The sequence below is a fragment of the Pyxicephalus adspersus genome, chromosome 5 (genome assembly GCF_032062135.1).
Source record: "Pyxicephalus adspersus chromosome 5, UCB_Pads_2.0, whole genome shotgun sequence".
Lineage (NCBI taxonomy): Eukaryota > Metazoa > Chordata > Amphibia > Anura > Pyxicephalidae > Pyxicephalus > Pyxicephalus adspersus.
Window position 1 is genome coordinate 109,506,436 of NC_092862.1, and position 14,608 is coordinate 109,521,043.

Sequence of the window (14,608 nt, forward strand, 5' to 3'; positions counted from 1 at the left end):
ATCTCTAAAGAGTTTGTATGTTCTCCCTGTGTTTGCGTGAGTTTCCTCTGCCCACTCCAGTTTCCTCCCACATCCCAAAAAGCATTCAGTCAGGTTAATTGGCTTCCCCTCAAAAAGTGGCCTTAGACTGTATTAGGTAATATTAAACAGGATTTATATAGCGCCAACATATTACGCATTGTTGTACTTTAAATAGGGGCTGCAAATGTCAGACAGAAACGGACAGTGACACAGGAGGAGGAGAGGACTCCGCCACAAAGAGCTTACAATAGAGAAGGTGGGGGACGTTACACAAAATAGGAGGGGGATATGGAATGGTGGGTGATTAGTGAAGGTTTTAAAAGACAGAAGAAGATGGGTAGGCAAGTTTGAAAAGGTGGATTTTGAGTGCTCTTTTAAATGAGCAGAAAGTAGGAGGAAGCTGAATTGGATGAGGAAGACCATTCCAGAGAGTGGGGGCACTCTGGAAAAGCAAGTAATTAGTAGATCATTGGAGGAGTGAAGAGAGCAACTAGGGGAGTATTTTTCAATCAGGTCAGAAAGGTAAGTGGAGCAAGAACTGTGGAGGGATTTGAAGCACAGGAGCTTGAATTTGATTCTCAGGTGAAATGGAAATTACATTGGACTATGCTAGGAACATTAGACTGTTAGCCCCTTTGAGGGGCAGTTGGTGATATAACTATGGATTTTCAAGGTGCTGTGTAATATTTTTGTGATATATAAATTTTAGTTAATATTAATTTTCTACAGCTTTGTGATTGAATAATTGCCCTCACTTTGTAGCTGGTTATCCATCTATCAGTTAGACAATAAATGGGAACGGAGTGCTAGATATCAGTAAAATTTACCTGGAGTTCTAACCCTTTACTACTCTATCCTATACTGGAAAAAAGTTTTGATTAGACATATGCTTCAACATTTTATAAAAAGTACTTAAATGCATTATTTGTGTATTTTTTATGTCCAGAGATTTAGGCTTTGAGTAATACCAGTTAGTTTGGTATTACAAATCTTAAAATATTTTAGTTAACTTTTTCATTTTAACTAATAAATGATTTATGCAGTTAAAAAATGAAACCTTTGTAACATGGTAACTGCTTTATAATTCTCTCTGAGTTTTATTATTTGAATGCAACCACATTCTCCCTATTTTAATAATTATGTGCACTTTGACAAATAGAGTGGTAAAACCAGAAAATGTGATGGAACTTAGAAGGGTGTATTTAGGTAGAGGGAAGCTGGATAACATTCATAGATTTTTTGATTACATAATTTAAACTGCATTTTTCTCCTGTTGACAACATGTGAAATAAATTTCTGTCTGTATGTGCGTTAGAATATCCACAAGGATTCAGCTAAGATCCAGGAAAACAGATAATTCACCATTGAAATATATACATATGTGATTTGCCACAATATTTTTATCTCTTTCAAACCAGTTCTGAGATTCACAGAGTGCAAGGCCAACCTCATTACCTCTTTTAGTGCCAGCCTGGTGACCAACTGTGGAGCCAACCTGGTGACCTGTTTGAGGAGCCAGCCTAACAACCTACCAGGGAGCCAGTCTGGTAGCCAACTGCAGAGCCAACCTGGTGACCTATTTTGAAGCCAGCCTAAGGACCTACTATGGAGCCAGCCTGGTGACCTGGCTTTTCCCTACCATAGTTAGGCAACTTATCTAGGTCACCTTTCTGCCTTCACTAATTACATTAAAAAATAAAATCCACCCAGCGTATAGCTGAAATAAGTGTATCCCCCACCATTAAGGATTGCACTGTAGCCCTGAACATACAAGATAAAGGCTGCAGAGAACCGTGCCCTATAATTTGGTAATGCCACTCTCAGCAGCATTTTGCAACCCCAGGAGAAAGAGGACTTGTGACATCATAGAATGAGTCACAGATGTAGAAAAAAATATATCTATGAATTTAATTTTGGGTGCTACATGGAGGTGGTGGAGGGGGATTTCAACTCAAACACAGAATTGGGCTTTAATGTCTTTTCCTGATGCATAACTGCAACAGTAACAAGTTTAACCTTAGATATAAATTTTAAGTATGAAAATTTAACGTCCTTGCCTAATTTCTTTTAGCAGGGAATACGATAACAGCAAAACAAATCGATGGATCCAAAAAGATGTTGATCAGCAATGGGACTTAGATTTGTTTTGTCCATATATAAATGTTTCCTCTAGGTTTCACCTAACATTTGCATATTGGATTCAATTAGAAAATGTGTGAACTTACACCTTATTCATAATGTTTCCAAGTAAATCTTTCCTATTCTTAATAAATGCTCATCTCACTTGAATAAACATTTCTACCTTCAAAAATTCCAGGTGAAACACCCCACTCCTTGCTATCTAGTATATCAAGCATAGAGAATCTCAGTGACACCCTAAGATCTTGCTGGAGGTCACTCCATCACTATCAACCATCACTCTTGCATCCAGTAATATTAATTCAGAAAAGCATAATGCTGGCAGAAATCAACCACAAATATATTTTCAATTCACTAAATGCATTCCTGGGTGGATAAGTTAAATTTAAATTGTGAACTATATTCTTTTGGGGTATTTTGACTCTAAAAATCAATTAAGCCAGATGGTCACAAAAATATAATTTCTTAAAAATAGAGGCTTCATAAAAAAAAAAAAAACATGACATTTCAATGATTAAATTGCATTTTGATGCAAAGAATTAAAGATTTTACACCAAACCATATCAATGTTTAAAAATTGAATATTTTAGGTGAAATTAATAAAGAGATAAATTACTGAATAGGGGTAAAATAACATGTCTATATTGAATGGAGTTGTTACATACACAGGAAAAAAAGAAATGAGCTAGTCGTACTTCAGCTCCCTATACTGATATGACATAAGATTCTTAAAATAAATAAATATGCTCTTACCATCAAACAAGGCGACACATTGAGCCTGATTTATTAAAGCTTTCCAAGGCAGGAAACGATAGACTATCATTGGAGAACCTGAGCAATCCAACAAACCTGGAATAGATTTTTTGAAAATCGTTTACTAGTTCTCCCATGACAATCTCTCTTTTCTACTTTTGGAGATCTTGAATAAATTAGGCTAATTTTCTCTGTTGCAGCTCCAAAGTGAGATAAAAAGGTTATCATTGGTATTGTTATTCTGCTTTCTTGAAGGAGAGGTTTTCCAAGCTGTAGCTAACAGTCCATATATACTTTATTAGTTACAGTAATAGTAAAATTACCTATCATGTTTAGAGGGTTATAGAGGTCCCAATTCCTCAGAGTTTATGGTTAATAGGCTGGGGAATTACACAATACAAGATGATAGACCAGTGACCTTGGCAGACTTCTATTCATGCTTATGAAATATATTTCTAGTCCTTTGTCCAGTTACCTTATAGACTATTACTTTCAAGTGCTGTTGAATTAGGTTTCCATAACCCCTGAAAATCATTAGTTTTACTATCATTGCAAAAAATAACATTTATTTAGACTTGATGCTACTATTGCTTCCTTCTACTGTTTGTGCATAGTTATCAATGAGGGTCATGTCTGGGCCCAATGGGTTTTAGAGAGTTTCATATACCCAAAGTGTCAAATCGGAAATAATCACCTGTACCAGGGACCAGCACTCCGCCATCATATCCAGTATTTTCCTATAATTTATTAGAAGTATCAGGAGCAGGGCAAATAGAAAAAAGGCACCTTGTTTAAAAAAAGGTGAAGTTATTGGCTTTGCTTTATTGGAAGCTTTCAAAATTAATGTATCTGAAAAGTATTGAATTACTTCTCAGTACAACATATTTTCATTTTCCAGAAGGACATTATAATTGAAATACATAACTGTTAAACAAATTAATGATCGGCTGAGTAGATCTCTTATTTTTTTATGCTACATCATAATTAAAATAATGTTGCATTTCTTTTATTATGCTTTGGGAAATCAATACAATAAATATTGATTGAACCCTACCAGCCTCATTTATTCATCTTGCTTGTTAAATCAATGTTAGTCTGTACAATGGTGCGCCATTTGTTTTTCCTGTTTTGCATTCGTTTATAGCAATCTGCATCTGCAGTTATATATTTCCATTATGCATTTAATAATTATTAAAGACTACTCTGTGTTTTTAATACACTTTGGAAAAGGCAATGTAATACCTGATGCAAACCCTAACTGAATACCATTTAAATACCTTTAAGGAACACACACCGGGTATTTTTTTAGAATAAGTGGCATTTAAAAAAAAGTAAGTTATTTTATAGTGACAGTGCTCAGTTCCTGTCTTTTAATTGTGTTCATGTGTTGTCACACTGGTTTCTGATGGAGACTATAAAGTCTTTTCACCCACATTATGCAGGCATGGTATACTGTTGTCATTTTTAGGGAAGCCGCCTAATGAAATGCAATGTAACCATTGAGTGGCATGTACGTAGACTGGAAGTAACTGCAAGAAGGATGCTTGAGATCATGTTTATGGGTACATCTAAACAACACTTATATCTATCTTTTTTGCTGGATAATTCAACTACTAATCATCCATATTTCTACTCATCTCTTGGCCTGCATATTGACCTTCTCTTCATCTAAAAAAAAAAAACCTTGGTTTAACGTGGGGAATATCAGACTCCACCATGTGAATTACACCTGTATTTTTATTTATTGCATGGGGGTTCCTGTGACACACTAGGGAATTTTAGAAATAGTGCAGAAACGTTTGTGTCCTATATAACTTTATAGAGCATTGTAGGGTAATAGTTTCTAATCATTTTATAGTCAGCAGCTAATGATCATGCTTTCTTTGCATGTCCTTTGGTCCATCACTGATACATGAGGGGGCACAGATATCATTAACATTTTTTTCTTTTCTTTACATTTATACTAGTGGACATTACTGCTACAAGATCTTCAACCTGCCAAGGCAAATTGATGGTAGATGGGTGCTCTCTTTTGATGTAGAGACGTATGAATGGTAGCCCAGGCTCACAAGGCTTGTAAAAGACAGATCATTCAATCTTTTGCAGAAAAAATCACTCTTTCAGCTACAATCTTTTTTCACCTAAAAAAAAACACTTGCAATGCTGAAGCATTTCAAAATAATGCCACTTGACATGGCATATATTCTTTATATTGTAAAGCATAGTTTCATTACCTTGGATGGACAGATCAATTTTCTTGGTTACATTAGATTCTGCAAGACCATGTGTACAAACGATCTTAATTAGCTAAACAAACATCTGGGCTTCCAGATTGCATTGAAAATTATATTTATTGAAAGATTACACAAATACTATTGCAGATCACAGACATCCTAATATTAGAGGTAGCCAAAGTTTATCACTCTACATTGGTGTGTTTATAATTGGCACAAAAGTACATAAAACTGATTAGTATGAAACATATTAGGATTACAAAAAAAGAACTTATAGTATGACTGGACCTGACTTACCAGAATTGCAAGATGGAAGCACAGCTACACTGGTTTCCACCATACTCAAGCCTTGTAATTAATAATCTAGCTCTAGAGAAACCTTTCCATGAGTATGGCAAAAAAACAAGGGTATTTCTTATGTTTTCAAGATAAAAATAAAATGTTCAGAAATATGTAGGGATATTGAGGGATGGAAGAGAGACACTGTATTTCAATGTTCTTTGTCTTCATGAAAAGATGTTGTTGTAAATACTTGATGCACAAGAAAGAAGGACAATAAAAGGATAGTCCTAAAGATAAATGACGAGGAATAGCAAGAAAGAATGCAGTCTTTAAAAACACCTAGATATATTCCCTAATTAAAAAAAGCTCTAGATCCACTATGTCTGACTTTTTTAAAGTTCAATTAATGAGCAACTGGGGTATATTCCATGCTTATTTCTAAGTTGCTTTTCTCTATATCTTTAAATATTTCCATGATAATTCATACATAAAAATAGCAGAGTCCCTGTCATCCTTGAGAAAGTAACCATGAAAAAAAAAATGGTGAAAGAAATTATAATTAAAGAGTGCATATGTGTGTGATCATGAGTGCAAAGCCACAATAAATTATAACACTATGAAAAGTGGTTGACTCTGCATGTCCAAAGGGGCTAGTCAGGCTATTATCAGGCAACATCTCCCATTGAATTTAATTAATTATCCTCTTAAAGCACTTGTGATTAAGCAACCATGAAGAAATACATTACAAGCACATTCAACTGGATTTGTAGATTAGCTCTGTTCTGAAAAAGACTGTGGATGATAAAACATACACAATTCTTAATGTATAGGTATTTTTAGCTACATATTTCATAGGTAAAAAAAGACATTAGTCTATGTAAAAAATTATAATCGAGCAGTCAAATGAAAGGTCACTAAAATTCTGTGCTTCGATAACCAAAAGAGAAATCTTTTAAAGTGCAATTATTTCTGCACAATATCTTTAAACGCTGTTAAATAATGATGTAAGTCTTGTCGAAAGCGAGTATTATTTCTTCAGCAAGGTAAAAAATTCCACCTGCTCAGTCTTTTAACCCCTGAATACAGTGTTGGCACAATAATCTCTAGTCCCCATAACTGCTTGCATGGGTGAACCAGGCAGATCCTTTGTTGCAGAAGGGACAAGTGATCTCCCCTCCCCATTGAAATAACCTTACCTGCCTGATTGCAATTTTTTAAATACACTCATCTGTCCCTATTCCGCTGTGGTACCACCATCTTTTTTCTTCCCATCTTCCTGATTTCAATCATTGCCGATCTAGATTGGCCAGGCTAACACATCTTGATTGGCCATACCCGGCACATACCATATGATGAGTTGGAAATGCCAGGTAGAACATTTTCAAATATCTATAGAAGAAAAGATAAAGGATAAGAATAAATATGAATGTGGAGTATGGGGGTAAGAAAAAAGGGGGAGGAAAAAAATGGGGGGTGGGAGTTTACACATCAACAATTTTAATTCAAAGTTGGTGTTGGTGAACTAACCATAAGACAGCTTGATCGATCATTTTTAAAGCCAAATGTTAGTAACTCTTTATATAATATACTAAATCAAGCAATGGGACCTGAACATGCCATCCAGTGCAATCCTGATTTCTAGTCTCTGCAATTTACACCCTTGAAGAACAACTCTAACTATACTAACATAAGGGGCAAAATAGTTTTGGTATAAAAAGTTACTTTTGGTGGTCCCCCCACTGTCTCCATCACTGTGCATATGTAAAATCATCCGCTGTTTATTCCTGATGCACAGAACAGTTGAGCTGTATTTCTGGCACTCCAACCATGTCACGCTTTACAATTTTTTTTTTTGTGCAAAGGCTATAAAAGAGTTTGTAATGGCTTTGAGCATCCATGAATATTTGGAGCATATATCCAATTTCATAAAATGAAGGATACGCGATGTCTTGTTTAAAAGGAGCATTTTTACAATCTGTATATGTTATTTATTGCTGTGTTTATTCCTCTTTTATACCCCTATGATATAATAGTGGTTGCTAAGGTTTTCACTTAGTTGGAGTCTAGAGTTTGTCTTTAAAACTACTTTTTACATAATTTATTTTAAATACAGGATGGCTTTTGGTACTTTTCATTCCCGACAATTTTGTCAGATAAATGTCCTATTCTGGTTGGCAGGGAAGGGGTAGATTATCAGCGGTAATGATTTTTACATCCCCTCCCCCAACGCATTAAAAGTAGATTTTACTGTATAGCCATTTTTCCACTTCAGGAACAAATATATGGAAGTTGTTTTCCCTCTTTGTTTGCTTTGCTACATTGCTTGTAATAAATTTTCATGAAATAATTTTTTCCCAACACATTGCCTATATATATCTATAGTTATCTACATAAAAAAACTGAAAACATCACTTGATCCATCAATCAATCAGTCAAACATAAAATCAGTCAAGGTTATTTCCAGCAAATACAGAAAACGCATTCTATTTACACAGAAGTAATCATCATACTGAATAAGGTAATCAGTTATAGGTTAGGAAAAATGTAAACAGTAAAACACATCCATATTGTGAAGTCATATTTTTAGCCTTCAACAAGACAAAACATTATATAAAAACTGTGCTTATGTTTACCTAATGTTTAAATTACATTGAAATAGAACATTTGTTCTAACAAAAAAATTATTTATTTTACAGATAACATTTTTTTTTTTAATATTTTATATATTTTACATTTGTATTTATAAATATTAAATTAATTAATATGTCCCAGTTCCTTTGCTGGCATTTCAGCTCTACTTTTAACCTTTGTACGCTCACTTAGACCCAGAGGAGGAAACAGCCTCAGGAAAGATCTTCTAAGCAACATTGCATCACAAGGCCACATACAATTCAATATTTCTTAACTGTGACACAGGAATTGTCATTGGCACATTTTGTATGCAAATTGGTATTCAGAACACCATTAGGAAAGACTAATTTTAGGTGACGTCTTCTGGCCTTCTGATGTACTTTTTTCATGAACACCCCCTGGCTGCAGGCAGTATATCAATAGGGCAAGACTGTTTAGGTTCAGTATGTTTTTTTTTTTTTTTTAAACTGAATTTGGCTGTAAAACCTGCATGGAACTATTAAGTATTTAGTCATTTTTTACAGCAGGGGTCGGCGAAGTTTTATGACCACTAGGCCATTTATTGGGTGGGCGGGAGCACACTAGGCCAGACCCGCCCTAATGGCTCCGCCCACCACCAGAGAACGCCCCCTGAAGTGAAAGGCATTTCCCTTCAGGGTGCCTTGCCTATTTACTGTGCCAGTGGAAGTATCAACGCTGGCCGCGGTAAGAAGGGGAGCAACTGCAAGGGGTCGGCTCCAGCGGCTCCGGTAGTTCCTAACGCCCCCTGGCCGATCCGCCGGAACCCGCAGCTCCAGGGCTGCAGGTTGCCGGCCAGCATTAGGTCGGATCAGCCAGGGGGCGTTAGGCTGGAACAAACTACCGGCTAGGCCATATCTGGCCTAAAGGTCGGAGTTTGCAGATCCGTTTTACAGGTTTGCTTTTTTGGAGGCATTTAACTTAATGATCGGGTTGCTTGAATAGACAAGTGGGAGTTTTACTTTACTGTAGCAATGGCTGAGCAGGATCCTTCACCAAAAGCTTAGCATGTCCTTACTAGCATCCCTCTATAGCAACACAGTAAATGGGTATTACATATCCTGTTCTTGACAAGTATTTCTCAAACAGGGTTCTGTGGAACTCTATGTAAGTGTCCAGCTATGTGTAACAGGCAGCTCGCCAGCTCGCCAGCCGCCTAGCTCCTGCACTGCAGCATCTGCAGATTCAAGTGAACTTGGAATGGATCTGGCCTAGGATTGAAAACATTTTGCTAAATTAAAAATGAATGGAATTCCATTTCAGGTTTGCTTGATAACCCAGGTTCACTGATGAAAGAGCCTTATTAAATCAGGCCCATACTGTATATTCATCACAAAAAAAAAAAAAAAAGACTGATGCTTACATTCAGTTTTGAGTCTTTTATACACAGGTAACTGGGAAACAGCTTAAAAAATACAGCTGATGCAGAGCAGAGTGCATTGTTTTCATTTCTACATAGTTACATAGTAGGTTAGGTTGAAAAATGACATAAGTCCATCAAATTCAACCACTAGGGAAATAAACATATCCCAGATATAAAACCCTATAAGACATAGTTGGTCCAGAGGAAGGCAAAAAAACCCTGGTACAATTTGCGTCAACAGGGGAAAAAAATTCCTTCCTGATTCCAAAATGCAATCGGATATTCCCTGGATCAACAGTCTCTGTTATTTTTACTTTAAATCCTAATACCCAGTTCTATTCTGTGCTTCTAGAAAAACATCCAGATTTTTCTTAAAGCAATCTATAGTAGTTGCTGAAAGTACTTCCTGAGTGAGCCGATTCCACATTTTCACAGACCTTACAGTGAAGAATCCCTTCCTTATCCGGAACTTAAACTTCTTTACCTCCAGACGCAGAGACTGCCCTCTTGTTCTTTGTAATGATCTCACAGTGAATATTGGGGAAGAGAGTTCTCTATATGGACCATTTATATATTTATACAGGGTGATCATATCCCCCCCTTATACGTCTCTTCTCAAGGGAGAATAGATTCAGTTCAGCTAATCTCTCCTCATAGCTGAGCTCCTCCATTCCTTTTATTAGTTTAGTTGCCCTTCTCTGCACTCTCTCCAATTCCATGTCCATGTCCTTTTTGTGAACTGGTGCCCAAAACTGGACTGCATATTCCAGATGTGGTCTGACCAATGCTTTGTACAGGGGCAGGATTATGTCTCCATCTCTGTAGTCTATTCCTCTTTTAATACAAGAAAGTACTTTACTAGCTTTAGATATGGCAGCTTGGCATTGCATGCTGTTATTAAGTCTATGATCTACCAGAACCCCCAGATCCTTTTCCATTTCTGACTCCCCCAGATGTATTCCCCCTAGACAGTATGAAGCATGCATGTTGTTAGCTCCCAAGTGCATAATTTTACATTTATCTATATTAAATGTCATTTGCCACTTGGCTGCCCAATCAAACAGTACATCCAGGTCTGCTTGTAGATTATAGACATCCTGTATAGACTTAATTCCATTACATAGCTTGGTGTCATCTGCAAACACAGAAATGGTACTTTTAATCCCAAACTCTATATCATTTATAAAGATGTTAAACAGTAAAGGTCCCAACACTGAACCCTGGGGTACACCAGTAATACCTTTAGACAATTCAGAGCATGAATCATTAATTACAACTCTCTGGATGCGATCTTTAGGACAGTTCTCTATCCATTTACAGATTGACTTTTTAAACCTTTTGACCCTAACTTGCATATAAACCCTCTGGGGGTACGGTGTCAAATGCTTTAGCAAAGTCCAAGTACACTATATCAACTGCTATTCCACTGTCTACCTGTTTACTTACTTCCTCATAAAAAGAGAGTAAATTTGTTTGACAACTTCTGTGTTTCTTGAAGCCATGCTGATTATCACTTTTAATATTATTCTCTAGCAGAAAATCCTCTATGTGGTTCTTTATCAAACTATCTAAGACCTTTCTAACTATGCATATTATTTCCAACGGGTCTGTAGTTACCTAGTAATGACTTTGCTCCCTTTTTGAAGATAGGAACCACATTACATTACAATCCATAAGAATATGCTCCTTGAATTGCTGTTGTCATAGGCTGATTCTTTGTAATTTTTTCTTCCCCAAAATGTCTTACATATGTAATGCATAAGCATACTAATCCATACCTTGATAAATGTTTTGTCAATTTGATGAATGCAGCCCTTCAGGGTTTGTCATTCTTTTCTAATCAAACATTGTGTGCTTCCAAATAAAAAAGAATGATTTGTGCATCCTTCTGTAGTTTATTGTTACTGATTGACAAATACAGGCCATGTGCTGTGTTTGTTAACACAAAACGAGCACCACTAACAAGACAAAATACTAATGATGTATACATACATTTGTGAATAGTGATTCTGGAATTTTGTTTTCTTCTTCTGCAAACATTTTTAATGTTTTTTATGGCTTTTGTACACATGTAAGCAATCTAGCACCATAAAAACATTTTTTACAGTAGTCGAGCTTGACTGTCTTGTTCTATACAAAATCAATTTCCCATAAGTCATGGAAGGCATTTTAAAAAAAAAAAAGATTACATATCTTTTTCCTGAAACTTTACTGCCAAAATGTCAAGCTAAGGTGATAAATGCTGTCAAGATACAACAGGTGTTCATTTACCGAGTTTGTTATGAGTAGACATGGGAAGTCTGGATACTGTTATCTATCTACATTATATAGGAAAGACACCATTTGTCTTCCACATATAATGCCATTTTAACATTTTTAATTGTGAAAATTGATAAGGAGGTTTTACATCAGTATCAAAAACGATAGAGTACAAAGTACAAGATACTAATAAGTTCCTATCCCAACCTCATCAAATCAGTTGAGGTTACTCGGGATGTTTGGCTATACAAGTGCTCCTATTAAAATAACTGTGTATTCCTATTGAGTCCGCAAGAAGTCCTAGAAACAATACACATGTGACCCCTTAACTCTGATACACATGTGACCCTTTGATACTGGCACGTTTCGTCTTAATGGCTTGTTTAGGGGTCCTCAAGACGGATAAACTAATGGTTCAAATATCATACAATTAAATAAATATCATAATCATTATACATATATTATATATAAATGGTAATACAGACAGTAGAAGTTCACATTTTTTGGTACAGTGATTTGCAGGTCAGTATATCATGTAAAAATAGATGTAGAGTGTCCATAAAATGGGAGGAAAAATAAATATTTTAGCAGTTAATATTATAGATAGCAGTAGGGAAATACCAATCACTATTTGTGGATATTATATTGAAAATTAGATTCAACTTACTTGTGGTTGTTTCACAATAAATGGACTGGAGTATATACAGCAGATACGGCTGACCCATTTGTTGTCTGCCAAATGGGTCACCTTCCAGCAGTTTTATTTTGTTTTTCAGTATATAAACATCACAAACAATAGGCATCAGAAAGATTATCAAATAGGCAAGTTATTGACAAGCAAATTGGCAAGACAACGCTTAAAAAATGTGTAGTTCGGTAAAATAGTTCTTATGATGTAGGTAAAGTAATATAAATAAAGAAATCAAAGTAATATAATATAATATATATATATATTTAAAATATAAAAATATATAAATATATATATATATAAAATTCATTTACTCACAATAGATATGATTAAATGACATCATAGCTGTTACGGCTGGTCCTATACTCAACCATGTCTAAGGGTGCTATCCAAGTAATATTTATTTATCATAATACAAACCCCACAGCTTTAAACGATTCCAAACATATAATTTGAATGATAGCCAGCAAATGATTTTATTCTGTAAAATATATTTTTTTCAATACAAGCGATCTTGGAACAAAAAATATTATTAAACAAGTAATGGGATGCTAATGAGCTAAATTCTTATGCAACTTAACTTCCCAATGGTTTGAAAAATATGTTTTTCCACCCCTTTTTTTTACATAGTATATGATATTGCAAGTCCTCTTGAGCAATGTTGGCCACAATACTATATTTAGGGATTTGCAATTAATTTTAACATTAGGCAGAGGTGGCTAAAATACAATTGTTTCCTGAGGTATATTTTATTTTTTATTTACAAATATATGTGTATATTTATGAGAAATTTTCCTACATGTCTCAAAAGATATTTAGGAATCTCCTGACCCACAAACCATGGGATATGCATGTTACAAGTCAGTGATGTTGGACCTCAATGCATTTCGCCACAAGAGAGAATTAGCTTAATTTTCAGAAATAGTTTCCAATCATGAAAATACATATTTTACACAGAAATGTACTTTACAAAAATAAACTGACCATCCCTGGTTCCCATACTTTGTATTATTCTATCGAGAATTAAGATTAATGCCCAACCTCATGATTGTTTTTTGTTTAGCCTATATGTATATAGATCATTTTTCCTATTCGTATAGTGATTAGTCATGCATCTCCATTAATTTATTGAGCAGTTTTCTTGCATGGAAAAATGTTTCCTGAGCAAAGGCATAACAGTTTTTAATGCTAAGTATACACAATAGGCACATTTCATTTCCCTTTGCGACTTGTAGCTTTGGTTTATCATGTAAACATATGTGGGATTTCTAGTATATGTGTTGCATTGGGCACATAAACTAGATGCATTATGTTTGCAATGACTATACAGTACATAAAACTGCAATGCATTTGAGATAACAAGGAATTCCTGTCTTCATTATATTTTAGATATAACGATAAAAGTTGTGCTCTAGGCTTCCCTGATGCTTAAGAATATTTTTAATAATTGTCAACCATGTGTAACCATGTAAACCTATTCTCCTTTTTTCATAATTAAGTAAATATGAAAGGTTTTATAATATTATGAAAAAGCCTTCTGTACAGTCAACATGTGGTGTTATAGTCTGACAAGAGAGAACATATCTCCCCAACCGACAACATTAAATAAAGTGCATTGGACTTTTATCGACAGATAGGCTGGTAAACCGTTGATTACCGTGAGGCCAGTAAAAACACTGATATTTAGCTGCAGAGTTTTCAGAATTCAGGGCTGACATTTATATTGCATTAGGTAATATGTTAACATGCAGTTATACATTCTCAAAGATATCTTAAAATTGCCTTTGGTTCAGAAGGTAAACATGGTATTGGGAATGGTTTATACAATTACCTAAATGGTTACTGGAGGCATCAGTTCTATCCTACCCCCGCACAATCATATATATATATATATATATATATATATATATATATAGTACAGGACTGGGTCCTGGATGGCAGCTTTATCTCCCCGATATACAGAGCATAGGCTCTTTAAATGGGTGTGTGCTGGGAAAAAGAGTTTAGGATAGTGGAGAGTATCTCTGATGGAGTTTCCAGTATTAATTTATATCTGGGTCCTGGACTCTGGAATGGGAAGATAGGTACTAGGTGGGACTTCCCATTTCATCATGTACACCCGTAGATTTTTTGTTATAGCAGACCTCTCTACTATAAGTAGCACAGGGGTGTTTTCAGAGGTGAGTTGAATGGCAGCAGGTAGGCTGCAACCAAACCTGT